The following is a 27,191-nucleotide window of genomic DNA, read 5'->3' as shown; positions in this document are numbered from 1 at the left end:
CCATGTTAGCCAGGATGGTCTCGATCTCCTGACCTCGTGATCCGCCCACCTCAGCCTCCCAAAGTGCTGGGATTACAGGCGTAAGCCACCGTGCCCAGCCTATTTATTTATTTTAAAAATCAATTTCTTTTTTTTCGGGGAGCCTGCTCTCACTGTGTCACCCAGGCTAGAATGCAGCAGTGCAATCATAGCTCACTGCAGCTTGAACTCCTGAGCTCAAGGGATCCTCCCATGTCAGCCTCCCCAGTAGCTGGGACTACAGGCATGCAACACCACACCTGGCTAATTTTTTTGTGTGTATTTTTAGTAGAGACGGGGTTTCACCATGTTAGCCAGGATGGTCTCGATCTCCTGACCTCGTGATCCGCCCGCCTTGGCCTCCCAAAGTGCTGGGATTACAGGCGTGAGCCACTGCGCCTGGCCAGCACCTTGATATTTGAGAAAACAGGCGAAGCAGGAAGATCGCTCTCACCTTTCCCCTTGAAGCAATCATAAGACAGTCATTCAAGAGATGCCCTCCCTACACCGGGGGGAAAGGAGCATCCTAATCTCTGAAGACACAGAGATCTGAACAAACAGGCCTTGTTAAGTTTCCCCAGTTTATTACCATTAGATCATACCCCTTTTGTCCAATTATACTTCTCTATAACTATCTACTTCTTCATCACACTCTCATCACAGGAAAAACACACAGATTTCCCTGTTTCTTTGGGTCTTTATTTTTCCAATGGCTCCCATATCACATAAAACTTAAATAAATTTATATATTTTTCTCTTGCTAATCTGTCTTTTGCTGTATGAGCCTCAGCCATGAACCTAAGACGGAAAGAGAAGATATTTCTTTTCTGCTACTCTCTTTCTCCTACTTTTTTTTTTTTTAATAGGGTCCCGTTGTGTGATGCCCAGGCTGGAGTATAGTGGTGTGATCACAACTCACTGCAGCCTCGAAATTCCTGGGCTCAAGCAATCCTCCCGCTTCAGCCTCCTGAGTAGCTGGGATTACAGGCGTGCACCACCACACCTAGCTGATTTTACACTATTCATTTTAATAAAACTTCACATTTATAAATATGTTGGGATTGGGGTAGGGGAGCCTCAACACATACCATGACTTGTCTTAGCCCTGCCCCTACTAAGGTTGGCCTCATTTCTGCAGTGATGAGAACTCCTCTAGCTTCCTCCCCCCAAAACAGTCATCAAGTGTCTGGGAATGTTTGGATGGTAAGCCAGGGAGGTGAACTGTAATTAAAACACAGATGGATAAAGCAGGTACTCCTTTAACCTGCAAATTGAGATCCTGGCAGCCAGCAAGCTCCATTTTGAGCTTGGTGGGCAGAGGGCTTTGTTAGAAAGGCACCATGAAGGAGTGGAAGGAATGGGAATTAAAGAAGGTTAAAGGACTTGGTTAAAGAAGCCAACAAAACCCTCCCTATGGCTGAGTTGCAATTTTTTAAATTACTATTACCTACTTGAGACATATTTTGAAAGACGTGAAGAAGAATAAATGTCCCCAGGAGCAGATTAAGAAGTAAATATCCCCAATACATCTGAAGGCTCTTGTGTGCCCCTCCTCAGCAATACCCACTTCTGCCTTTGCAGAGGGAGCCTCTATTCTGAATTAGGTGTCATTCTAGCCTCATGCTGTTTTTATAGTTTTATTACCTATTTGGCTTGTTTGTTTGTTTTTTTGGAGACAAAGTCTCGCTCTGTCACCCAGGCTGAAGTGCAGTGGCATGATCACAGCTCACTGCAGCCTCAATCTCCCAGGCTCAAGCAATCCTCCTACCTCAGCCTCCCAAGTAACTGGGACCACAGGCTACACAGGTGTGCGCCACTACGCTTGGCTAATTTTTTTGTGTTTTTCATAGACATGATTTTGCCGTGTTGCCCAGGCTGGTAATGAACTCCTGTACTCAAGTGATCCGCCCACCTCGGCCTCCCAAAGTCCTGAGATTACAGGCATGAGCGACTGTGCCCAGCCTATTTATAATCTATTTGTGTAATGTTTATCCCTAACTTTGTGTAGTTGCTGTGCATATTTTTAAACTTCATGTTAAAAAATAGTCTATATATACTTTTTGGTGCAACTTGCTTTTATTTTCTTGGCATGTTTTTTGGGGGATTCACCCATGTGGATTCACAGAGCCCTGGCTCACTCATTTTCAGTGGCACGAATGTAATGTACATATCTACTTTCCTGTTGATAGGGCAAATTTACATCCCTATTCCCAAATACACTGTGCACAAGATTATAAAAGGAAATAGAATATAAATATTGAAGGCTCCTGTTTTATCAGAGGTATATATCCTAGGAAATGAATCAAACATTTTTCCTATTTACCCCAAAGGACGGCTGTAAGGGTTGAAGAACATGATGATAATAATAAAAGTTAACATTTATCAAGCGCTTGCAGCCTGCCAACTTCAGGCTAGGAGTTTTGCATTAATTGTGCATTTAATCCTCAACACAGCTACTGATATGGTTTGGCTCTATGTCTCCACCCAAATCTCACCTTGAATTATAATCCTGGTAATCCCCACGTGTCAAGGGCAGGACCTCAGGTGGAGGTAATTGAATCATGGGAGTGGTTTCCCCCATGCTGTTCTCATGATAATGAGTGAGTCTCATGAGATCTGATGGTTTTATAAGCATCTGGCATTTCCCCTGCTTGCATGCATTCTCTCTCCTCCCGCCCTGTGAAGAGGTGATTTCCACCATGATTGTAAGTTTCCTGGGGCCTCCCCAGCCATGTGGAACTGTGAGTCAATTAAACCTCTTTTCTTTATAAATTACCCAGTCTTGCGTATGTCTTTATTAGCAGCATGAGGACAGACTAATATAGTAAGTTGGTATCGAGGTAGTGGGGCACTGCTGTAAAGATACCCAAAAATGTGGAAATGACTTTGAAACTGGGCAACAGGCAGAGGTTGGAACAGTTTGGAAGGTTCAAAAGAAGAAGGAAGACGTGGGAAAGTTTGGAACTTCCTAGAGACTTGTCGAATGGTTTTGACCAAAATGCTCATAGTGATATGGACAATGAAGTCCAGGCCAAGGTGGTCTCAGATAGAGCAGGGAGTAGCTAATAGTGTCCCATTTTACAGATGAGGAAGCAGTGGCTCAGAGAGAGGGGAAGTTATTTGACTGAAGACATATTGCTTGGAGGAGACCAGGCTAGGATGGAACTCAGATCTCTGTCTCACAATCCCGACTACTTAACTTCAGACCCTATGACAGAAAAAGGACTTAGGGTAGGCAGTGAGCTCTCAGTAAGTTGTCATGATTGTTATCCATAAAAATGAACCATTTTTAAGTCAGGCAAGACTATCAGAGGTGGCATTAATTACTCAGCACAACCTAGGGAGAGCACCTTGCAGTATACCCTGTATTTAAATTAAGAAGAAGAAAACAGATGACTGAGTGGATCAACCTTTTCCAAAATCTGATTCTAATTATACCCCCAGGGAGTGCCCTAAATCTGCAAACATTGGAAAATTGCACCACTGTGATTCAGGAATATATGTTATACAATCTCTTTTCACCAGGCTCTGGGTTCAGGGTTAGGAAATAATGCCCTTATTGAGCATATAAATTGTACTGAGTACAAAGCTGAATTCTCTAGCATAGTGACTCAGCCCTCACAGCAACTCTGCAGGCAGACACTGTTATCATCCCGTGATGCCCTCCAGAAGCCTGAGGCTCAGAGAGGGTGAAGCCACTTATCTGAAGTCACTGGGATAGTTAGTGGCAGAAATGGTGTGCCTGTTAATCACTATGCAGGGGGCAAAATCAGGACAGCTATGTGCCAAGTCTCTCCAACCCCTAAGAAAGTTTAAGAAACACTGCATTTAACTTTTTTTTAATATCAGTTAGAGAGGGGAAGGGTGATGGAATATCACTAACATTTTGCTTTATACATGGTTGTATTTATTCTATTTCAACAAGCATACATTTTCCTTTACAGTTAAAATTTTTAAGTCCCAAAGAACATCCAAAAAATCAGGTGAGCAAGTTGAAAAATATTCCAAGCTATAACTAACCCATTTATTCAGGGCCTTCTCAATAAACCAAATTCCTACAAATCAAATTGCAATCAGTAGCCTGTGCCCAGGGCAGGGTCAATATAAACCCTGAACAACTTGACAGTAGAGGTTCTCACCTCGATTTATAAAAATATTAAAATGTAACCACATAAAATATAGAGAGAACTGGGGGTTGAGTCACCATTGACTAGTTGATGCAATGTTACATTGTGTAGGCATGAGATGAAACATGTATTAATTTCAGTTTTATGGTTTTCTTCTTATATTTCAGAGGCTACAACTTATTTCTAGGATGCAAACATTCCCACAGGCCCTCATAAGGCTTATAAGCACCTAGCACTGAGCCTCGTGGTGCCGCATGGATAAACCAGCTGCCATCTTGGCCACATGAATCGAAAGTTAACTTGGTCTTGCTACACACACACCACAACTCCTTTCTCTATTCTTCCATGTTGGTCCTGATAATATGTCAAAGCCAATGTGCAGGCAGTGTGGAAAGATGCTGACAGCAGAATGCTGAGCAGACAAATGATTAATGACTGCGCTGCGGAACAGAGAGGTTAATTACTGACGTCTAAGATATCTGAGGGGAACGTGTTACACACCCATATTACCAATTAACCTCACACCTAAAAAATCATAGTCTGCAATTAATAGAAAATGACTGTCATCCTAATTACAAGGTCTATACAAGAGGCCAGTATTAGGCAAGGAGACTTTTTTTAAAAAAAATCTCTTCCTGGTTAGTTCCCTAAATTTGTTGGCACCCTTTCAATAAGTTATGCTTAGATTCCATGCCCTTCTTTTTTTTTTTTTTTTTTTGGCAGAGCTAGCTGAGGTTTTATTTTGGACCAAAAAAAGAAGCAATTGAATTGTTTTATAGCTGGAGGCATGGGCAAGGGGGGTCCCCATGTAGTAAACTCCCCTGTGGGTGGGCTGAGGGCCCTCAGGTGGGTCTCCTGCTCCCAGTGGTACCCTACATAGCGGTCTCCCTCCCAGGCTCTGGGGCAGCACAAGACGGGTAGGCTGGGAGGGGGTGCCGCAGCTGTTCACTTGGGCAGGACGTCAGAGGACTCGGACACCAGCTTCCCATCGCGTGTCTCGATCTTCTTCACAACCACGGCCCTGGAGGAGCTGGTGCGGCTGAAGGAGCTGGAGCCCGCGCCAGAGCCAAAGCTGGAGCCCAGGCCGTAGCTGAGGCCAGGGCTTGTGAGGCCCCCATAGGCCGAGCTCAGACCACCTGCATAGCCGCTGGTGGTCTTCGTATGAATACTCATGTTCTGCATCCCGGACTCCAGCCGGCTCTCCTCGCCCTCCAGCAGCTTCCTGTAGGTGGCGATCTCAATGTCCAGGGCCAGCTTGACGTTCATCAGCTCCTGGTACTCACGCAGCTGCCGCGCCATGTCTTGCTTGGCCCGCTGCAGGGCAGCCTCCAGCTCGGACAACTTGGCATTGGCATCCTTAATGGCCAGCTCTCCACGCTGCTCGGCATCTACAATGGCGGCCTCCAGGGAAGCCCTCTGGCCTTTGAGGCCCTCAATCTCAGCCTGAAGCCGGCTGATGTTCCGGTTCATCTCGGAGATCTCAGTCTTGGTGCGCCGCAGGTCATCCCCGTGCTTCCCAGCCAGGCTCTGCAGCTCCTCATACTTGATCTGGTACATGCTCTCAGCCTCAGCCCGGCTGCGGTTGGCGATCTCCTCATACTGTGCCTTGACCTCAGCGATGATGCTGTCCATGTCCAGGGAGCGGTTGTTGTCCATGGACAGCACCACAGATGTGTCCGAGATCTAGGACTGCAGCTCCCGGATCTCCTCTTCATACAGCTGCCTGAGGAAGTTGATCTCATCAGTCAGCCCTTCCAGGCGAGACTCCAGCTCTACCTTGTTCATGTAAGCTTCATCCACATCCTTCTTGATGAGGACAAATTCATTCTCCATCTCTGTACGTTTATTGATCTCATCCTCATACTTGTTCTTGAAGTCCTCCACCAGCCCCTGCATGTTGCCAAGCTCTGCCTCCAGCTTCAGCTTCTCCTGGCCCAGAGTCTCCAGCTGCCGCCTAAGGTTGTTGATGTAGCTCTGGAACATGTTGTCCATGTTGCTTCGAGCCGTCTTCTGCTGCTGCAGGAGGCTCCACTTGGTCTCCAGCATCTTGTTCTGCTGCTCCAGGAACCATACCTTGTCTATGAAGGAGGCAAACTTGTTGTTGAGGGTCTTGATCTGCTCCTTCTCCTGGGTGCGCACGGCCTGGATGTTGGGGTCCACCTCCAGGTTAAGGGGACTCAGCAGGCTCTGGTTGACCATGACTGCGGTGATGCCTCCCATGCCGCTGGCCCCACCATAGCCGCCGCCCAGGCCACCCCGAAAGCTGCTGCTTCCCACTCGGGAGAAGCTCGAGGAGCTGATGTGGGCACCGGGCCCACTCGTGTAGGAGCGGCTGCTGAAGGCCCGGGGGCCAGAGGTGGACACCTTGTAGGACTTCTGGGTCACCCTGATGGACATGGTGGAGGCAGGAGTGGAGGCAGCCGAACCAGGAGGAGATCCTAGAAGGAGCGGAGATCGATTCCATGCCCTTCTTAAAGCTGTCCCCAGAAATAGTAGTTGCTGGTGCTGCTGCTACTGCTGTTATTGGTAACTTTTATTAAGCACTTACGATATGCCAGGTGCTGTGCTGAGTACTTTGTGTGCATTATCTCCCTCCTCCTCCCACTTCACTTATTCATGACCCCTGCCTGCTGCAATTTTTCACTTTTCAGTCTCAAACACTTGGTCTCTAGGGTTTCACAGTCTAAGGAATTCAATTTTACCAAGCACTCTCAAAAGTGGGTGGTCTGTCTAGACTCAGACCAGCCAAACTCATAAGAGTACAATGTATAAATCAGATGGCTGATTTATTGATTCCATTGAAAACCAGAATCATTCAGGGGGAAAAAACTCACCTTCTTCACTAAGCACATTACTTCCTATTCTGAATGTATTCAGGAAGCTATAGCCCACACTACTGATGTCCCTATCACCTTTCTTTGCACACTGAATTGACAACTTCTGGCTGCCCAAGTGTGCTAAGCCAGTGGATAGAGCAGGTCAGAAGTGTCAATGAGATAACACCCCTCACAGCTTTCCTCAACTGATGGATGACTGGTGTGCACACAACTTTGCACACTGTGCACAACATGGCAGTATGTTCAACCCAGCCTCCCAGAAGTCTTCTGCAGGATTGGGCACCGTTGCCCTCAGCAAAATTCACTCACTACTGCACCCTGTGGTGGCTTACTGGCTTTCACTATCTTACTGCATGCCCTGCTAGTGCTTCATGGAATCACCCATCAAATAAACTTTCACACTCAAAATCCTTGTCTCAGGATCTGCTTCTAGGAGAACCCAGCCTAGCACAGAAGTTATTTGTAGTCCTGGAATCACAGTCAATTGGACAATCATAATGTTGGGTCGCTCCATTCTAGGGATTTGCCTGATGCATGAGTCAGCTTCTCTTGCTTATAGGTCTAGGAATCCTCTTTTCTGGACAGTTTTGGACATACATGCTGACCAGTCTATGCTCCTTCTATATGGACTTCTATAGAGTCTCAGTTAACAGTCTGTCTTCAGAGGGCAACCAGATGTTCATGCTTTTAATTACAAACTTGTTTCATGCACCTACCTGACACAAGTGGAAGTCTCTGGGCTCCCCAAAGTCATCAATCTCATACATACTCCCAGCCAGGATTGGGGATAGGTCATTTACTTTTTTCTTTTAACAGAATTTTTTTTTAAAGACAGGGTCTCACTTCCATCGCCAAGGCACAACCACAGCTCACTTTAGCCTCAACCTCCCAGGCTCAGGTGATCGTCCCACCCCAGCCTCCCAAGGCTGTACTCCCAGTCTTGGGACTACAGGAACACACCACTATGCCTGGCTAATTTTTTTGCATTTTTAGTAGAGATGGGGTTTTACCATGTTGCCCAAGCTGGTCTCAAATTCCTGGGCTCAAGTGATCTGCCTGCCTCAGCCTCCCAAAATGCTGAGATTACAAGCATCAACCAATGCAACTGGGCTCTTTTAATAGATTTTTAGTTATACAAATAATACATTAAAACATTATCTTTTTTATAAGAATTAAAATGGGACGGATAAAGCTCAATTCCCTCTTGAACACCATCTTTTCTCAATAATCCCAGTTCCCTCTCCTCCTCCCCAGAAATAACCCTGTGTCAGTTTCGTGTGTACAGTTCCAAGCTTTTTCCTGTGACTTTATGCAGATATATGAAGTCATGGAAAAAGTTTGGGTGGGGAAGGTTAATGTGTCTTTCTTCTGTTCATACACTACACTAGCAACAAAGAGTAGAAAAAAGGAAATGTAAAATGCAATGCCATTTACCACAGAATCCAAAAATATTTTTAACCTACAAATAAATCAACAAAAGATGAGCAAGACCTCTACAATGACAACAACAAACATTACAAAAAAGAGTTAAAGAAAATTTACATAAATGGAGAAATGTCCCATGACCATGAATTGGAAGATTTAATATTATAATTTTAATTGTCCCCCAAATGGTTTATGAATTCACTAGAATCCAAATAAAAATCTAGGGTCTACTTTTATTGAAATTTATTAGCTGATTCTAAAATTTATGTAGAAATGCAAACAACCTAACAAAACTCAAGCAATATAGAAGGAGAGTGGAAAACTTAAACTACCAGATTTCAAGTCTTACTACTCAAAGCTATAGTTATCAAAAATATGGTGCTATTAACAAAATAATAGACGAAAGACTGATGAAACAATACTAAGTCCTAAAGCAGAGCCACACGTATCCAGTCACCTGATTTACAGTGAAGGCATTACTGCAGTTTGAGAACACAGGAAGGGGAAGATAATGGTTGTTTGAATAAATGGTGCTGGATCAATTGGATATCCATGTGGATACTAATACAAACCAAAACTTTGACTCCCTATCTTACACCATACACAAAAGTTAATTGTAAAGAGACCATGTGACCTAGGCAACATCATGAGACCCCGTCTCGAGGAAAAATTTAAAAGTTAGCCAGTCATTGTGGCACATGCCTGTGGTCCCAGCTACTCAGGAGGCTAAGGTAGGAGGGTCACTTGAGTCCAGGAATTCAAGGTTGCAGTGAGCCATGATCATACCACTGCACTCCAGCCTGGGCAAGACAGCGAGATCCCGTCTCAAAAATAAGAAACAAAACAATGAAGAGACCATGAACATATTTAACAAATTATCTATCTTGCTTTTCCCACTCAATGATGTTTTGAGAACCTACCTTTTGTCCATACATACCAACCTACATAACTGTTTTAATGGTGGCTGAGTAGCCCATGCCAGATGTCTCATGGTCTGTGGAGCTGTTCCCTTCACACATGTCTATGTATTTTCTCCAGTAGTGTCAGAGAAATGGAATTGCTGCAGCACAGGAGCTGGGTCATTTTTTTCAGGCCAAGTAGAACTTCCATTTTTCTTCCAAATTTCATTCTCAGCTAGCATTGCTATTGTGTGGTTGCTCCCAGGGAGGACGGAATCAATACTCTACCCAAAATTGGCTTGGATGTCAAGAATGATGAGGCCACATATGCACCAAGAGTATGGAAGTGATCATTAACTCACATAATGTTTCTTTCTGAGAAGAGCAGGAAAAACACCCAAGCTGGTCTGGAATGGCTTGAGCAAAGGGAGGGGCAATGGCTTTGGTTTTCATTGTGGTTAGAGGGGTGCGGTTGAATGACGGTACTGCGTGGGTGGTTGAACTTCTCCACCAATGCCAAAAAAGATAGTGCACAGGATTTCTTATTGGCTTGCCCAGATACGAGGCGAAAGGGGAAGGAGGAGGGAGAGGGCTTGGAAACTGTCAATAGTCAAACATCAAAAATGGAGTATCTCAGCTAAGGGAAATATTTTGCTACATGATTACATACCCTCTGGATCAGTAACTAGTCACTAATTGATTATCTTAGACTCTTGTTTTAGCTTATCATGTCAGGTTAGGCTAGGTTATCTCTTGACTCAGTTTCCCCAACTGAAAAACCATTAGAGAAAGCCACCAAGTAAGAGATATATCTAAGCTGCTCACTGATCTTTTTGTTGAGCATTTACTAGGTGCTAGGTACTATTCTGAGAGCTTTTTCATGAATTAACTCAGAGCCATGTAAAAACTCAATGAATTAGCAGTTATTATCCTTATTTTACAGGTGAGAAAAATGGAAGCACAGAGAGGTGAAGTGATTTGACAAAATTACATAGCCAGTAAGTGTGGAAATGGGCCTCAAGACCAGGCTGTCCAGACCCAGAGCCCAAGCTCTTAATTACTATGGTAGGCTGGGGACTCCTTCAGGAGAGTGACAAATGCCTGTTTCCACTATGCTGTGCAACTTCAGAATCAAATAGAATACCATGCGAGTAATGTCCTCTAGAGTTGTGCAAAAGTTGGGCCTTGCATGCATCGAACACAATGCCTGGAATATAGAGAGTGCTCAATGCACATTGGTGAATTAATCAATACATTTATGCATAATAATAATAACAAAGTGCCGTTATATTATCTATGAAGATACAAAAACCAATACAATAAAATCAACCAAAGAGCTCCAGCTCACACATTGGACATTATTTCAACCTCCCACATCAATAGCAACTAAAGAGAAACTCCCCAATACTAATTAGACTGAGAGCTCCAAGAGAGCAGAAACCAAGTCTGTTTTGTTTTTGCTGGAACCCAAGGACCCCAGCACAGGGCCTAGCATGGAATACTCACTTCAAAAGTATTTGCTGAAAAATGGATGGGTATTTGGACAGAAGATACTCAAATGAATAAATGGAGGGAGGGATTATTATATAGATGATGGATGGATGGATGGATGGATGAGTGTGTGAGTGGACGGAAGAAAGATGATTGCATAGAGAGATGGGTGGGTGGGTATGTGGGTGGAATGAGCAGTTAGAATTATGGACTCTGTAGTTAGACTGCCTGAGTTCAATTCCCAATTCTGTCAATTATTCCAGGAATACAGATGGAATAAGAGGCCAGGAGGTGACCCAAAAGTAGGCCCAGAGAAGGAATGAGAGGGTAGTTTGTGAATGAAATAATTGTGGAATACTAGAGCCAAAAAGAACAAATTTAATCAAGCACCCTTTTTGTACAAATGAGACTACTAGAATTCAGAGAGATGAAACTATTGGTCTGAAATAACACAACTGATGAGAGGCAGTACCAAAACAAAAGTCTAAGTTTCCTGACTGTCTTTATTCAATCTACAAACATATATTGAGCATTTACTATGTACCAGGTACTATACTAGGTGCTGGATATACTACATTGAGCAAAACAGACACAGGACCTATTCTCAGAGCACTCAAAATCTGAAGGGAAGTGAGTGTTATATGGGGGAAGTACTAGGAGTTAGGGGAGCATATAACAGTGACAACTAATCTAGTCTAGTGATCAAGGAAGGCTTCCCTAAGGAGGTGGCATTAAAGCCAAGACCTAAAGACAACCGAAAAGATGGATAGGAGTCATTCTAGGAGAACCACTCTTAGATAGCTCTATCCCCAGGATAACTGCCTAATCTCCCTGGACCTCATTTTATATTTAGATGTGGATAATAATTAGCACAATAGACAGCACTCAACAAGTGTTGGTTCTCCTTTCCTTCCCAGGAAGGTGGCCTTTCAATCTAACACACCATCTATGAGGAAAAAGAGTAGCTATATGTATAGTCTAATAACACAAACCATAATTATTCTTTTATTCACTCTGTAATATTTCTTGAGCACTGGCTGTCAAGAGCTTTGCTAGACATGGATGTGCAGTTCCTACTCATCAATTCTAATGGAGAATGTATCAGTCAGGATGGACTAGGTTCTGCTGTGTAACAAACACACCAAAATCCCACCAGCTTAATACAACAAAAGTTTACTCCTGCCCCAGAGTCTGCTGCAGGTCTAGTAACTTAGAAATCCAGGTGTTTTAATCAGCTCTGGCAACTATAACAAATTAGCATAAATTTGGGCAGCTCAAACAGCAAACATTTGTTTCTCACAATTCTGGAGGCTGAGAAGTTCACAATCAAGGTACCAGCAGATTGGGTTCCAGTGAGCATCCCCTTTCTGGTTTACAGATGATCATCTTCTTGTTGTAGCCTCACATGAGCAAAGAGGGAGAGGCAGCAAGCTCTCTGGTGTCTCTTCTTATTAGGGCACTAATCCCATTCATAAGGGCACCACTCTCAGGTCCTAATCATCTCCCAAAGCCCCATTCCCTCACATCATGTTGGGGGCTGGAATTTCAACATACAAAGTTAGGGAGACACAATGTTCAGACCATAACACCAAGTTCAAATGATACCCTGATTTCCCATTTTCACCATGAGGACTTCAGACTCCATACAGCAGAAAAAAGCACACAGAAAACTCACACAGGCTTTCCCAGGCTTAGGCCTGGGAGTGATGTATGCCCCTTCTGCTCACAGCCCATTGACAGGCATGAGTCATATGGCCCTGCTTAACTACAAGGAGCTGGGAATGGAGAAGTGCCGGGACCATCTGAGGAACATTATTGTCTCTGCCACAGAAGAGATACACACTCAAGTCAGCACACAAACAAAGATATACAGTCAGCCATCAGTATCTGCAGGTTCTGCATCCATAGATTCAACCAACCACAGATCGAAAATTTTCCAAAATAAAAATTAATACAACGGCCAGGGACAGTGGCTCATGCCTATAATCCTAGCACTTTGGAAGGCCAAGGCGGACAGACCACTTGAAGTAAGGAGTTCAAGAACAGCCTGGCCAACATGGTGAAACCCCATCTCTACTAAAAATACAAAAATTAGCCAGGCATGGTGGCAGGCACCTGTAATCCCAGCTATTTGGGAGGCTAAGGCAGAAGAGTCGCTTGAACCTGGGAGGCAGAAGTTGCAGTGAACCAAGTTCACACCACTGCACTCCGGTCTGGGTGACAAAGATTCCATCTCAAAAAATAATAATAACAATAACTATTTTAAAACAATACAGTGTAATAACTATTTAATTTTAATTGTAATTTATTTATTTATTTATTTTGAGACCAGGTTATGAGACTAGCTAATTTTTGTATTTTTGGTAGAGGCAGGGTTTCACCATGTTATCCAGGCTGGTCTTGAACTCCTGACCTCAAGGGATGCACCCACCTCAGTCTCCCAAAGTGCTGGGATTACAGGCTTGAGCCACTATGCTCAGCCAACAATACAGTATAACAACTATTTACATAGCATTTACATTGTATTAGGTATTTAAATAATCTCGAGGTGATTTAAAGTATACAAGAGGACATGCATAGGTTACATGCGAATACTGTACCATTTTATGTCAGCAACTTGAGAACCCACAGATTTTGGTATTCAAGGGGGTCCTAGAACCAACCCCCGGGGATACTGAGGGATGATTGAATTACCATAGCAATACTGCCAGGAAGTTTTTAACTGGATGACCTGGCTTGGGCTCCTGAATTAAGACTTCAGAGTGCAGTAGAGACAAACATAAAACCACAGATGAAAAGAAATAAGTGACAATCCATCACAGACTGTCTCAAAGGCAGGTGAGGAGTTCTACTGAGTTATCTGTCCCCGCAGTCTAGCAGTATCCAAGCAGTGATTTCATTTCTGAGCACAAATCACCAAAACAATGCAGAGTGCAGCAATAGAGCCGCACAATTCCCACAGCATCTGTAAGAACAGCCCGGCATGGCATCAGACCCAAACTTGATTTACTGGGTGCCATTCTGAAAGTGAAAAGTTCAGCACATCACAGCCTGTGCTTAACTGGTACTGAAGTTCAGCTCAAATAAAACTCGCCAGAGGTCTCCAACTCAAATGGCTACAGGGACCACAAAATGAGAGAAGTGACCTCATGGGACAGGGAGCAAACAAGGTGGCACATGCCCATAGAATGGTGCTCTGCAGGGCCAGTGCAGTGGCTCACACATACCTGCAATCCCAGCACTTTGAGAGGCTGAGGTGGGAGGATTGCTTGAGGCCAGGAGTTCAAGACCAGCCTGGGTAACATAGTAAGATCCCATCTCTTAAAAATTTTTTTTAATTATCTGGGTGTGGTGGCACACACCTGTGGTCCCAGCTACTCAGGAGGCTGAAGTAGGAGGATCATTGAGCCCAGGAGTTTGATGCCAGCCTGGGCAACATAGCAAGACCCCACCTCTATTTTAAAAAATTAATTATCTGGGTTTGGTGGCATACACCTGTGGTACCAGCTACTTAGGGGGCTGAGGTGGGAGGATCCCTTGAGGCCAGGAGTGCAAGACAGGTCTAGGCAATATAGTGAGACTCCGTCTCTACCAAAAAAAAAAAACTAAAAAACACTTTTTTAAAATTAGCTGGGTGTGGTGGCACGTGCCTGTAGTTCCAGCTACTCGGGAGGCTGAGGCAGGAAGATCACTTGAGCCTAAGGTTTTGAGGTTGAGCTATGATTGTACCACTGCACTCCAGCCTGGGCAACAGAGTGAGACCCCATCTCTTAATTAACTAATTTTTTTTAAAGGTGCTCCTCAATATCACCTAAGTGTTGCTACCTGTGATTAGTTTTAGATTTTAAGAGAAGTGGAAATCTGGATTTTTATATGAGATTTCTCAGTTTTTAAACATAGAAATTAAATAAAATTATTTCAAACACATTTCAGATTGAACAAAATGTAACTGCCATTCAAATTCATCCAGCAGTCCTAAGTGCTCTGTTTCAGCTCTAAAACTATACAACCCTGAGCCTGAGCCAAATCTGAGTCACCCCATGAGCCATTTCCATGACACTGAGCCCTGATGTCCACCCCACTGGGGGACTCATGGAATGAGGAGGAGCTGTGCTATCTTTATGGATTACAGAAGCAACATGGACTTTCTGGTATTCTGTGGCTTATGGGATTCTAACACCAGAGAGAAAGGACCTGCTCAAGGTCACTGGGTGAAAGGTGATTGAGTCGAGGCTGGAACCCTCATTCAGCAGGGTAGTCTCCAAGGCTGGTGGCTGCAATTGCTCAGTGGAATCAGCCACACTGAAGTGCCACTCCAGCTGTGCCACTCACTGGCTCTGGGACCCTAGGCAAATCCATTGTCCTCTCTGAGGCTGTTTTCTCAGCACTAATGGGTGAAAATCATAGATGAAGAAATCAGTGTCATGTAAATGAAATCAGTTAAAGTCTATGATGCAAGTGGTCCAGAGCCTGGCCCCATTATTATTTTTCTTTTACTTTTTTTTTTTTTTTTTTTTTCTGAGATGGAGTCTTGCTCTGTCACCCAGGCTAGAGTACAGTGGCATGATCTCAGTTCACTGCCACCTCCCCATCTTGGGTTCAAGCGATTCTCCTGCCTCAGCCTCCGAAGTAGCTGGGATTACAGGTGTGCACCATCACACCCAGCTAATTTTTGTATTTTTAGTAGAGATAGAATTCCACTATGTTGGCCAGGCTGGTCTTGAACTCCTGACCTCAAGTGATCTGCCCACCTCGGCTTCCCAAAGTGCTGGGATGACAGGCGTGAGCCACCACAGTTTACTATTTTTCATTCCACAAATGTTTATTATGCACCTTCTGTGTTCCACTTACCAAGGATACAGACAAGGTCCCTGCCCTCATGGAGCAAATGGTGCAGGGCGCGGGGGAGACAGACAGGAGATGAATGAACAAATGGATTTATAAAGTATTCATTGTTGTGATTAAAAAGAAATAAAGCAAGCCAGAGATGGCTAGAAAGTGAGAGGAGGTGTCATGTTAAACAGGGTGGTCAGGGGAGGTGTCATATATGTTGAGACCTGGAGGAAATGGGAGAGCCAGGCAAATCTCCCAGGGAAGAGCATTGCAGGCTGAGGGAACAGCCAGTGCAAAGCCCTGAGGCAACGCATGTTCTTGGAGATGTTCAAGGAACAGCAAGTAGGTCATGGTGGTTGGAACTGAGAGAGTAAGGGTTGTTTTTATTTGTTGCAGGAGCAGAGTTGAGGACAGATACTGGGCATGGGGAGTTAAATGGACTGAAGTCTCCAGGAATTTGGTTAGCCCTAAGGAGGAGAGAAAGCACAGTTTGTAAGAGGAAGCCTGAGAACAAAGTTGAGAGGCAGGAATAAGGTAGGCCAGTGAGCAGTGAGGCCTGGGCAGGAGATTTGGGTGTACCAACCCTCCCGGGTTGGCCCCCACTTCCCCCTCCAGCCTCATCTTTCAATAATTCTACTAATTGCCCCCTCTACCAGCCTGGTCTTCTTCCTCCATTCATACCAGAAACCCTGTGTTTCTCCTGCCTCAGGGCCTTTGCATATGCTGTTCCTCCCACCTGGAACACTCTCCCCCGTTCCCCCTAGAATCCCACTCCTTTTTCCTCCCCCTATTTAATCTCTGTCCATCCTTCAGATTTCACTTTAGGTGTCTGTACCTCCAAGTAGCCTTCCAGATTCCCCCAGCTGAATTACAGCCCCTTTAGAATGTTCCTGGTACCCCTGTGCTGCTCCACACGTCACACTGTGGTCTAATTGCCAGCTTACCATCTGCCTCCTGTGTCCACTGGTTTCTTGGCAAGGGCAGAGTGGGATCTGGGTTCAGTTCTACACCCACAGGCCCCACATCCCCAGAAAACGGGCTTAACTGGCCTAGGAGAAGGCAAAGTGCAGCTGCTGAGAATGTGGTGGAGAGAGGGAAAGAGCGAGGCAGAAGGGCTCGCAGGATCTAAATAATGCATCCAGACATTGAGCTTCTCTTAGAATTTGACTTTACATACTGATATGATTTGGCTGTGTCTCCACCCAAATCTCATCTTGAATTATAGCTCCCATAATCCCCGCATGTCATGGGAGGGACTCGGTGGGAGATAATTGAATCATGGGAGCAGGTTTTTCCCGTGCTGTTCATGATAGTAAGTCTTACAAGATCTGATGGTTTAATATATGTCAGTTGTTCCCCTGCATGCACTTTCTTGCCTGTCGTCAGGTAAGACATGCCTCCGCTCCTCTTTCACCTTCCGCCATGATTGTGAAGCCTCCCCAGCCATATGGAACTGTGAGTTCATTAAACCTCCTTTCCTTTATAAATTACCCAGTCTCAGGTGTGTCTTTATTAGCAGCATGAGAACAGACTAATACATCTACATTTCCACAGTCCACTCCATTTAACGGTGTGCATAAAAGGATTGCTTTTGTTCATTCATTTGCTCAACAAATATTTATCGAGCATCTTCATTGTGCCCAGCAATAAAAGGAATGATAAATATCATAGAGGCACTAATCTCACTTCCATATACCTCAGTTCTCTCAATGAAAGCATTCACTGAGCCACCTCGATGTGCCTAGCATAAGCAGGAAACACAGAACTGTGAAAGGCACCTTTCTTTTCTTCAAGAAGATTATAATCTAGATTTTTGAAGAGATCACCTTGTAAGAAGGAATAGAAGCCAAGAACAAACCTCCAATATTCACCAAGGGCTCACAATGAGCGAGGTGCTCTCCTAAGCGCTTATATCCATTGTCTTAGCCTTCTGCTCAGCCCCACCATGCACCCACACATTCATTCAACAGGTGTGCAGTAAATTTTCTGTGTGCCAAACATCGCTCTAGTTCCCAGAGGTTCAGCAATGACCAAGACAAAGTCTCTACTCTCACATAGATGACCTCTATAGAAGGAAACAACCAAAAAATAAATATACAATATAAAGTCAGGAAGTCATAAATGAGATAAAGAAAAGTAAAGCATAAGGGGCTGTGATGTTGTGCAAAAACCTGGATGAAATAAGAGAGCCAACCACACAAGACAAACGTTCCAAGCAGAGGGAACAGCCAGCACAAAATTCTATCAGGTAGATTACTACCATTGCCAGTTCCCAGATAATGAAACTGGACTAACTCTAAGACTTAGAGAGATTAAGCAATTATCCAAGATCACATAGCTCAGAAGTGACAAAATTCAGATTTCAATCCAAGTCTGATTCCACAGCTCATGATTGTCATCACTGTGTGATATTTTCACTCTCACAAGAACCGTATTAAGACTATGAATTTGCCTTTGCACACTGCACTAGCTATATCCTAAAGAAGCTGATGCATATTTTTATTACCTCGTTCTCTGAATATTTCATAATTTCAGTGTGATTTCCCTTTGACCCAAGAGTTGCTTCAATGAGGTTTCAAATTTCCACAAATCAGAAGGGTTTTTTTGTCTTTCTCAAAGGAAACAAGGGTTAAGTCAAACTCAGTGGAGATGATTCACAGTATTTATGTTGCATTCTATAGTTTATAAAGCACATTTATTCTTCTTCTTCAAAACCCAATGAAATGAATTAGATGGGAAAATCGCCTTCTCATTTTACATACCTCACAAATGTAAATTCCTAACCCAAGAAGAGACAACTAGCAAGTGGCCAGAATAACTTCCCACTATACCTACTGCAGCTCCATAAGGAATCTACCATGTGGAATTCGATGCTAAACTCCTGAGATATCTAGGAGACGGTATCGTGTGGTAGTGAGCAGTGGCCTCTGAAGCCACCCTGAGGTCCAAATCCTCATATTCCTACTTAGAAGTTGTGAATGTCTTCATCTCTCTATGCCTCAGTTTCCTTAACTGTAAAATGGCCATACATAGTAGGACCTTCTTCATTAGACTGTTGGGAAGATTACCTGAGGACATGGTTTCCATCATTCCCAAAATGAAATACAAACACCTTACTATGCACAGGGCCTGTGCAAAGTCATAGGCAAGGCTGCAAGTGACCTGGCCCCTACCCACCTGTCTGCACGCTCCCTCTAGCTTCATTCCTCTGCCAGGCCTTCTTGGACTACTCTTAGCTTATTCCAGCCTCATAGCCTTCACCCTTGCCATGCCTTCTTCCTGGAACATTTTCCTCACAAATCTTCTCACGCCTTACTCCCTCACTGCATTCAGGTCCTTACTCAAATGCCTTTTCAGATGGCCTGACATCCCCCTTCCAGTATTTCTGTCCACTCCCCACAGCTATATTTGCCTTCACAGCACTTAGCACAACCTGCAAGTTACTTATTAGCTAATTTATGTATTGCCTGCCTTCCTTGCAGGTAGAAGAGTCCCATGAGGACTGGAATTTGGTTTATTTTATTCATTACTTTGTCCCCAATACCTCCAGCAGCTAATAAATACATAGTGGCTTTGTTAATACAAGCGTGGAGGGCACAGCACAGGGTAGAATGGGGAGAACTCTGGGCCCCTCATCTGCTACATCGCCTGAAGCAGCTCAACCTTTATATGACACATCAGATTTCATTGCGGAAGAATTTCACGGAATTTTTTCTTCTTTTTACATATGAAAAGTAATCATATGGATCAGACTACCAGCATCAGACTGACCTTGAGGCACTTGCTAAAAATACAGTCTCCCCAGTCCACACCTCTACCTCCTTGGAGCCACAGAATTTCTGGGGGACTACCAGGAATCTGCATATCAACAAACACTCTGGGTAGTTCCTCAACAATCTAAAGTTTGAGTTCTACTTATCTAGAGGGCTCTTAGTCCTTATTGAATCCCAACATCAGGATTTGAGGTGTGTTGATTCTCTAGAACACTCCTTTTGGCACCACCTGGCCATTTTAGCCAGCTTTTTTTTTTTTTTTTTTTCTTTGAGACAGAGTTTCACTCTGTCGCCCAGACTGGAGTGCAGTGGCACAGGATCTCAGCTCACTGCAAACTCTGCCTCCCGAGTCCAAGCGTTTCTCCTGCCTCAGCCTCCCGAGTAGCTGGAACTACAGGTCTGCACCACCATGCCCAGCTAATTTTTGTATTTTTAGTAGAGACGGGGTTTCACCATGTTGGCCAGGCTGGTCTCAAACTCCTGACCTCAAGTGATCCACCTGTCTCGACCTCCCAAAGTGCTGGGATTACAGGTGTGAGCCACTGCGCCCGGCGTAACCTTTTCAAGAAACGGGATTCAATGCACGGTGATGAGGCCATCCAGGTTTTCAACTGCGAACTCTCCCTTAGTGAATATCACTATGTGGGAAATCATCAAATAAAATTTGACTGAAACTGACTATAATCAGTTTGGATTGGATTGAAGGATGCAAAGTATTGTTCCTGGGTGTGTCTGTGAGGGTGCTGCCAATAGAGATAAACATTTGTGTCAGTGAACTAGGAGACGCCGACCCACCTTCAGTCTGGGTGAGCACCATCGAATCAACCGTCTGCAGTTAGGATACAAGCAGGCAGAGGAACGTGGAAGGACTACACTGGGTGAGTCTTCCGGCCTCCATCTTTCTCCCGGGCTGGACGCTTCCTGCCTTCGAACATCGGACTCCAAATTCTTCAGCTTTTGGACTCTTGGACCTAAGGTAGTGGTTTGCCAGGGGCTCTCGGGCCTTTGATCGCTGACTGAAGGCTGCACTGTGGGCTTCCCTATTTTTGAGGTTTTGGGACTCAGACTGGCTTTCTTGCTCCTCAGCTTGCAGACAGCCTACTGTGGCACTTCACCTTGTGAGAGTGTGAGTCAATACTCCTCAATAAACTCCCTTTATATATACATCTATCCTATTAATCCTGTCCCTCTAGAGAACCCTGACTAACACACCGTCCCTCTGCACACGTGCATACCTCAAAGCCTTAAACAAACAATAATTGGCCCCCCCTAGGCGTCCCCAGTTTTGTTCATTCCTTCCTGGGAGAGCCACTTCACATAAAGTGGAAGTAAATAATTAAAAGTTCCATCCTTAATAACAACTGCAGGAGCTCTTGCCGCACTGTGAGACAACCAAGAGTGTGCCCCCATGGAGTAATTCCGTCCCTGGACTTCTGAGCCATCACGCCCAGGAACGACACCAGAGGTGACCCGCCCCTCCGGAGGTGACCCCCGTGTTTGGACCACACCCCCAGCCTGACACAGTTAATTGGATCAGAAGTAGACCATGTGACCCTGGTTGGACCAATCAGATTCTTTGTGCTAGATTGAGGCGGGAGGTGTTAGTTCAGGCTCAAATATCTGAAAACTCAGCAACTTCCTGGGCCCTGGAGCACAGATAGCGGTGTCAGAGTGAGAGGCATGATGTTGCCGGGAGTGTAGATATGAACAGAAACATCTGGTTCCCTTGTTCCTGCTCTTGGGTTCCCTGTGGTGTGCAGATATTCTTAACTCTATTCTCCTTTTGTGTTTTACCTTCAATAAATCCATTCCCGAACAGACCCCAAAATACAAAGTCTCAGATATTTACACGTGAAAGATCCAACAGGCCCTGATAGTTTTTGTGACGCTGCGGACTTCCTTGAACCTTGGTTTCCCCATTTTCTGCAGCCATAATCACTTCTGAGTCCCCTCCCACAAACCTAGGGTTAATCAGGGAATCTTAAGAGTCTCAGAGTCCATAAAGACTCTATAATTTAGCCTTTTAATTTTTTTTTTTTTTTTTTTTAAGACAGGGTCTCACTCTGTCACTCAGGGTGGAGTGCAATGGCACAATATCAGCTCACTGCAACCTCCACCTCCTAGGCTCAAGCAATTCTCCTGACTTGGCTTCACAAGTAGTTGGGACTGCAGGCATCCGCCACAACCACCTGGCTAATTTTTGTATTTTTAGTAAAGACGGGGTTTCACCATGTTGGTCAGGCTGATCTCGAACTCCTGACCTCAAGTGATCCGCCCGCCTCAGCCTCCCAAACTGCTGGGATTACAGGCATTAGCCACCGCGCATGACCAGCCCTTTAATTTTGTAGATTACAAACCAAGGCATGGATATAGGATGTAGTTTGCTCAAGGCCACACAGCAATTGAAATAGTAAGGCTAGAAGAGGAACCCAAGTCTCCTGGCTTTTAATGCAGAGCTGCTGCTAGACCTTAGGGAAATGCAAAGGATGGTTCCTTCTTCCTTCCATCCCTTTATTAATCTCCTCCTTTTCTTCTTTTTTTTTTTTTAATTATAGATGTTTCTAGGAGAGCGAATATGAGGGCAAGGGGAGGAATATAGTGCTTCAGAGGTCAAACTCTTGGATAAAGAGAAACTTGGTGCAAATCCTATTCCCTATCTGATCTTGAGAAAAGAACTCAACTTTTCTGTGCCTCAGTTTCCTCATCTGCAAAATGTTGAAAACATTGACTTCAGAGGGGCTGCTGTGAGGATGGAATGAGACAGTGAACAATACCTGGCAGTATTGAATAAATTCTTAAAACAGTAGCTGTTATTGTTGTTGATAATAATGTCGTTATTAGCCATGCAGACAAAAGAACTCAATGAAAATTAGGTCATACCTAAAAGAAGTGAGGCTGCAGGCAAGTGAGGACTTAATAAAGCATGAAAGTCAGAGTTACCTCCCAGCCACTGTCCTCCCTCTGACATACAGTCAATTCAGTTATGGGAGGCAAAGTAAGTTTTAATTCCAGGGAAAATTCACGAAGCCACCCACCTAGCAAGTTTCTGGGGCATTTATCCATGTTTGCCAGGAAACACAAATAGAATCATTGAAAGAGCCATAAACTCAAGGAAAATAAAAAGATAGAGAAATGTTCATGAACAAAGATATGAATCACAACTAGCCATAAGAGAAAAGCTGGCATCAACCAAAATGTCTGTCAACCGGAGAGTAGTTATATAAATCCAGACATGACTGCTCAATGAAATATTACACACACATTAAAAATGTTGTTCATGGCCAGGCTCTCACCTGTAATCCCAGCACTTTGGGAGGCCAAGGCAGGTGGATCATTTCAGCCCAGCATTTCAAGACCAGCCTGGGCAACATAGTGAAACTCCATCTCTACGAAAAATACCAAAAAAAAAAAAAAAAGCTAGCTGGACATGGTGCATGCCTGTAGTCCCAGCTAGTTGGGAGACTGAGGTAGAAGGATTGCTTAAGTCCAGGAGGTCAAGGCTGCAGTGAGCTATGATCACGACACTGCACTTTAGCCTGGGCAACAGAGGGAGACCCTGTCTCAAAAAAAAAAAAAAAAAAAAAAGTTGTCATGGCCGGGCATGGTGGCTCATGCCTCTAATCCCAACACTTTGGCAGGCCGACGTGGGAGAATTGCTCAAGCCCAGGAGTTGGAGGCTGCAGTGAGCTACAATTGCACCACTGCACTCCAGCCTGGGTGGCAGAGTGAGACCCTATCTCTAAAAAATCATCATCATAATGTTCATGAAGACAGGCAAGACACAGAGACATGCTTAGGAAGAAATGTAAAAAGGATACAAAACTATTGTGCACAGTATGAACAGTCATGATTTGTGAAATTATATATCAAAAAAAGACAAAGAAAATTGCCCCAAAATGTTCACATTGGTTCTTTGGATGATGGAATTGTGGATAGTGTTCACTTATCCTTTTTTTATTTTTTTTTCCAAATTGTTTAATGAGTTTGCCCTGTTCATAAAAAGAAAAAAACACATGTTAAAATTTAAACATTTGTTGGTAGGTGTGTGAAGGAATCTTAGATCTGGGAAATACATTAGAGGTCATCTGGTCCAAAACATCTTATTCAACGGAAAAAGAAACTAAGCCCAGAGAAGTTGAATAACTTTCACAAGGTCACATAGCTGGTGAGCAGCAAAAGTGGGACTGAACCCAGGTGTCTTCAGTGTCAGTTCAGCTTTGGTTCAAGCACAACAGATTACTAACCTAGGCATAGTATAGAGGGAAGGAAAACCAAACAGAAAGGGACATGGAAAAGAAAGAGGGAAAGAAGGAAGGAAGGGAAAGCGGGAGGGAGAGAAGGAAAATCCTAAAATACTTCCCAAGCTACCTACTTCTTTTCCCCCCAAATATTTGGAGTCATTTGTGGACCTGCTCATTTCCATAAAGGCTGAATAATCTTAATTTTGTCAAAATTCTTAATATGGTTTGGCTGTGTCCCCACCCAAATCTTAAATTATAGCTCCCGTAATTCCCACGTCATGGGAGGGACCCAGTGGGAGGTAATTGAATCACGGGGGCAGGTCTTTCCCATGCTTTTCTCATGATGGTGAATAAGCCTCATGAGATCTGATGGTTTTATAAAGGGGAGTTCGCTTGCACATGCTCTCTCTCTGGCCTGCCACCATGTAAGACGTCCCTTGCTCTTCCACCATGATTGTGAGGCCTCCCCAGTCATGCGGAACTGTGAGTCAATTAAATCTCTTTCCTTTATAAATTACCCAGTCTCAGGTACGTCTTTATTAGCAGCATGAGAACAGACTAATACAACTCTGCCAAACATTCTTCCTCACTAATATTCCCCCAAGGTAAGAAAACTTGCAGGAAGTAACCAAGGAACAATTTTTGCCTTCTAATTTAATTACCACAGTGCTTGTCTATTAGAGCACTCACCAAGAACTTGGATTTAAATGTTCCCCGCAAAGCCAGTGTGGAATGCAGTGGACTCGGTATCAAGAAAAGTTAATTTTGAATGTCAGTGTAACTCCTACAGGAAAACACTCTTCTATAATTTACCTTCCCAATTCATTAGTGCTTTGACAGTGTAGGGATTTGATATTTTAGTCACATCTTGCAAACTAATCTGCACAAATTCGTTCATAAAAAGACTATCTTGACTAAACTACATTAAAGTGCAAACCAGCTAACTTCCCCACCTCGCCCCCGCCCTCAAATACTGTATACAAAAGACAAGACAAAAGTGTCTGCTAAGTCCTTGGTTAAAAATGGCCTCACCTGGAAAGAACGCTTTCATAGTCATGCCCTTTTAAGAAGGGTGTGGGAGATGGGAAAGACAGGGGGTAGGGAGATGTAGAAAGACAGAGATAAAGAGAAAGAGAGCATTTTATGTTAAATCCAGGGAGATGTGGAGAGAGAGGCAGAGAACAGAGACAAAATGATTGAGACAGACACAAAGAGGCAAAGAGATAAAAACAGTGAATGAGAGACAGACAGGAAGACAAAGAAACTGACAGAGAGAGAAAGATAGAGATAGAAATAGACAGTGTATCTGTTTTTGCTCCTCTCTCTATAGCACCAGGACAGCCCTTAGCCTATAGTTGAGGCTTCTTGTGTATGTGTTTACTTAATCAGCTAATTAATGAGTCAGTGAGACAGTGAATGAAATAGCTGGAAATATGAAGATGGGAGAATGTCATAAGAAACAACTTGGCCAGTTATGATGGTGCACGCCTATGGTCCCAGCTACTCAGGAGGCTGAGGCAGGAGGATGGCTTGAGCCCGAGAGGTTAAGGCTGCAGTGAGCCATGATCACACCACTGCACTAGAGCCTGGGTGACAGAGTGAAACTATGTCTCCAAAAAAATTAAAAAGAAGAAATAAAAGAAACAGGTAAGGGAGTTGGCAGTAGTTGTCTCTAGGGATGGAGCAGGAACAGAGGAACAGAAACTAATATTTTGTTATAAATATGTTATAATCTGACTTTTAAACTATGTACTTGTATGACTTTGATGCAATACAGCTAATCTTTTAAACAAGATCATAAAAATTAAATGTAATGGCTGTACCAGAATTTTTTTTAATACAAGAAGAAAGATGAAAAGGAGCAAGAGGAGTTTTCCAAATGGTGAGAATTTGGGAAGAGAAGGTTCATGAAGTTCAAATGATACGGGTGCCCACATTTTAATTCTGCGAAAAGTAATCCCTGGGATACTTTGTTCTGAAATGTCTGTCTGAGCCGTGCTTTGGGTGAAGCCAGCTCTGCAGCTATGGTCACTATGGGATTCAGAATCGGTGCTCAAGCCAAAAGCAACCAATCAGGGCATGAGGGGGAGACCACAGATGAAACTCTACCCAATGGAAGTACAACCTATTTGACAGTGGTAAACCCAGCCAATCAGATCCTCTCTTGGAAAGTATAAATACCAGGGCAGGCATTCCTGCTGCCCTTGAGACACCATGGGATTGGGGGAGACGGTCTATGAATGTCTTGAAATTGTATACAAAAAAAGTATGTGCTGTAGTTTCCTAGGCACGACAGATAGCTTTAATCGGATTTTCAGAGGAATCTACCATTAAGAAAGAGGAAGAACTAGTAAAATAATAAAATGTTTTAACATTTTTTAATTGGAAGACTTCATGTAAAAAAATCTAGATTTCCAACTTCCCAAAACATACAGTAACATTGAACCTGTCATTTTTCATGGTAATGATTGCCCAGAACTGAGTTGCTGCTGCTCCTATAGATGGAGCATGTGTTCCCAACTCACTATATTCCCACCACTCTTGTGTTTTCTGGCTCTGCCTGCTTCAGTTGTTGACATTTCATGCTCGGACCCTGTAAGCAGTTGACTTTACAACTCCCAGCTGTCAGAAAGTGGCTAGTTCAGACTAAAATGTAAGTGGTTGCTATGTTCACATTTTTGCAACAGGAGTTTATTGAATCCATCAATCCCTAATGAAGTTCCTAGGGCACGTCATTGAGTCCTTCTCAGGTCATGTTTTGGTTCAGGTAGAACCAAAATGACAGAAATCTAGTTCTGGCCATTCTACCTCCTAAAGATTTATAATCTTCTGTAGATCTTCCCAGATTTCTCTCCATTCTGTTTTTGTTGTTTTGTTGGGGTTGGTTTCTTAGGAAGTTTTTTGTTTTGTTTTGTTGCTTTTTGAAGACTCATTATTAGTTGCTGGAATTATAGGTTTGCCCCTCAAAAGATTCTGGCCCCCTAGCAAAAGGTGAAGTCAGTGGCACCCTTTGATTGACTCATACTCTTGAAAGCTTGTTTTCTTTCCTGGCTCTGAGGTAACAGTCACAGACAGCCACTATTGCTGGGGTCACGCTGCGAGAAACCCTGTTACCTTTGCATAATAAAAAGCTGCACTGTTTGAAATTGTCTCATGCTGGGCCCATTTTCCTAGCTGCTTGACACCCACATAGGGACAAAACGACTTTGAATTCAGGGGTGGCAGCGAGGAAAACAAAGGGGTCCTATGTCAGAGTCTGTGCTGCTCTTTATCCTACAAGCTTGAGAACAGTGACTTCCATTATAACTCAGAGGGGAAGAGAGATTTCTTGCCTGAGGCAGGTGTCTAAGAGACTGAACCTCTACTTTACTTGAGTTAATTACATTTGATTCAGTACTTCCTGAATATCATGATGTGAAATACAGTATGTGTGACATGTGGGAATATAAGAATGAGGAAGACAGAGCTATGGCTCCCAAAAAACTTGAAGACTAGGCCAGGCACGGTGGCTCACACCTGTAAGTTTAGCACTTTGGGAGGTTGAGGC

The 27,191-nt window shown here is 43.9% G+C and overlaps 1 long non-coding RNA gene and 2 pseudogenes across 3 annotated transcripts in view; all 3 read right to left on the bottom strand.

The window, feature by feature from the left end:
* Nucleotides 1-27,191, bottom strand: part of LOC116268936 — a 39,228-nt gene that overhangs the window by 7,679 nt on the left and 4,358 nt on the right. The gene's annotated exons all lie outside the window — the stretch shown is intronic.
* On the bottom strand, nt 4,845-5,949 carry LOC116268935 (annotated as a pseudogene). Its single transcript, XR_004176206.1, has one exon. The product of XR_004176206.1 is annotated as a keratin, type II cytoskeletal 8 pseudogene (transcript).
* LOC101007934 lies at nt 4,845-6,594 on the bottom strand (annotated as a pseudogene). Its single transcript, XR_004176205.1, has one exon. The product of XR_004176205.1 is annotated as a keratin, type II cytoskeletal 8 pseudogene (transcript).

Source organism: Papio anubis, chromosome 9, assembly GCF_008728515.1.
Source record: "Papio anubis isolate 15944 chromosome 9, Panubis1.0, whole genome shotgun sequence".
In the NCBI taxonomy this organism is placed as follows: domain Eukaryota; kingdom Metazoa; phylum Chordata; class Mammalia; order Primates; family Cercopithecidae; genus Papio; species Papio anubis.
Note: the sequence above shows the minus strand (reverse complement) of the source record. Positions and strands in the feature narration are given on the sequence as shown.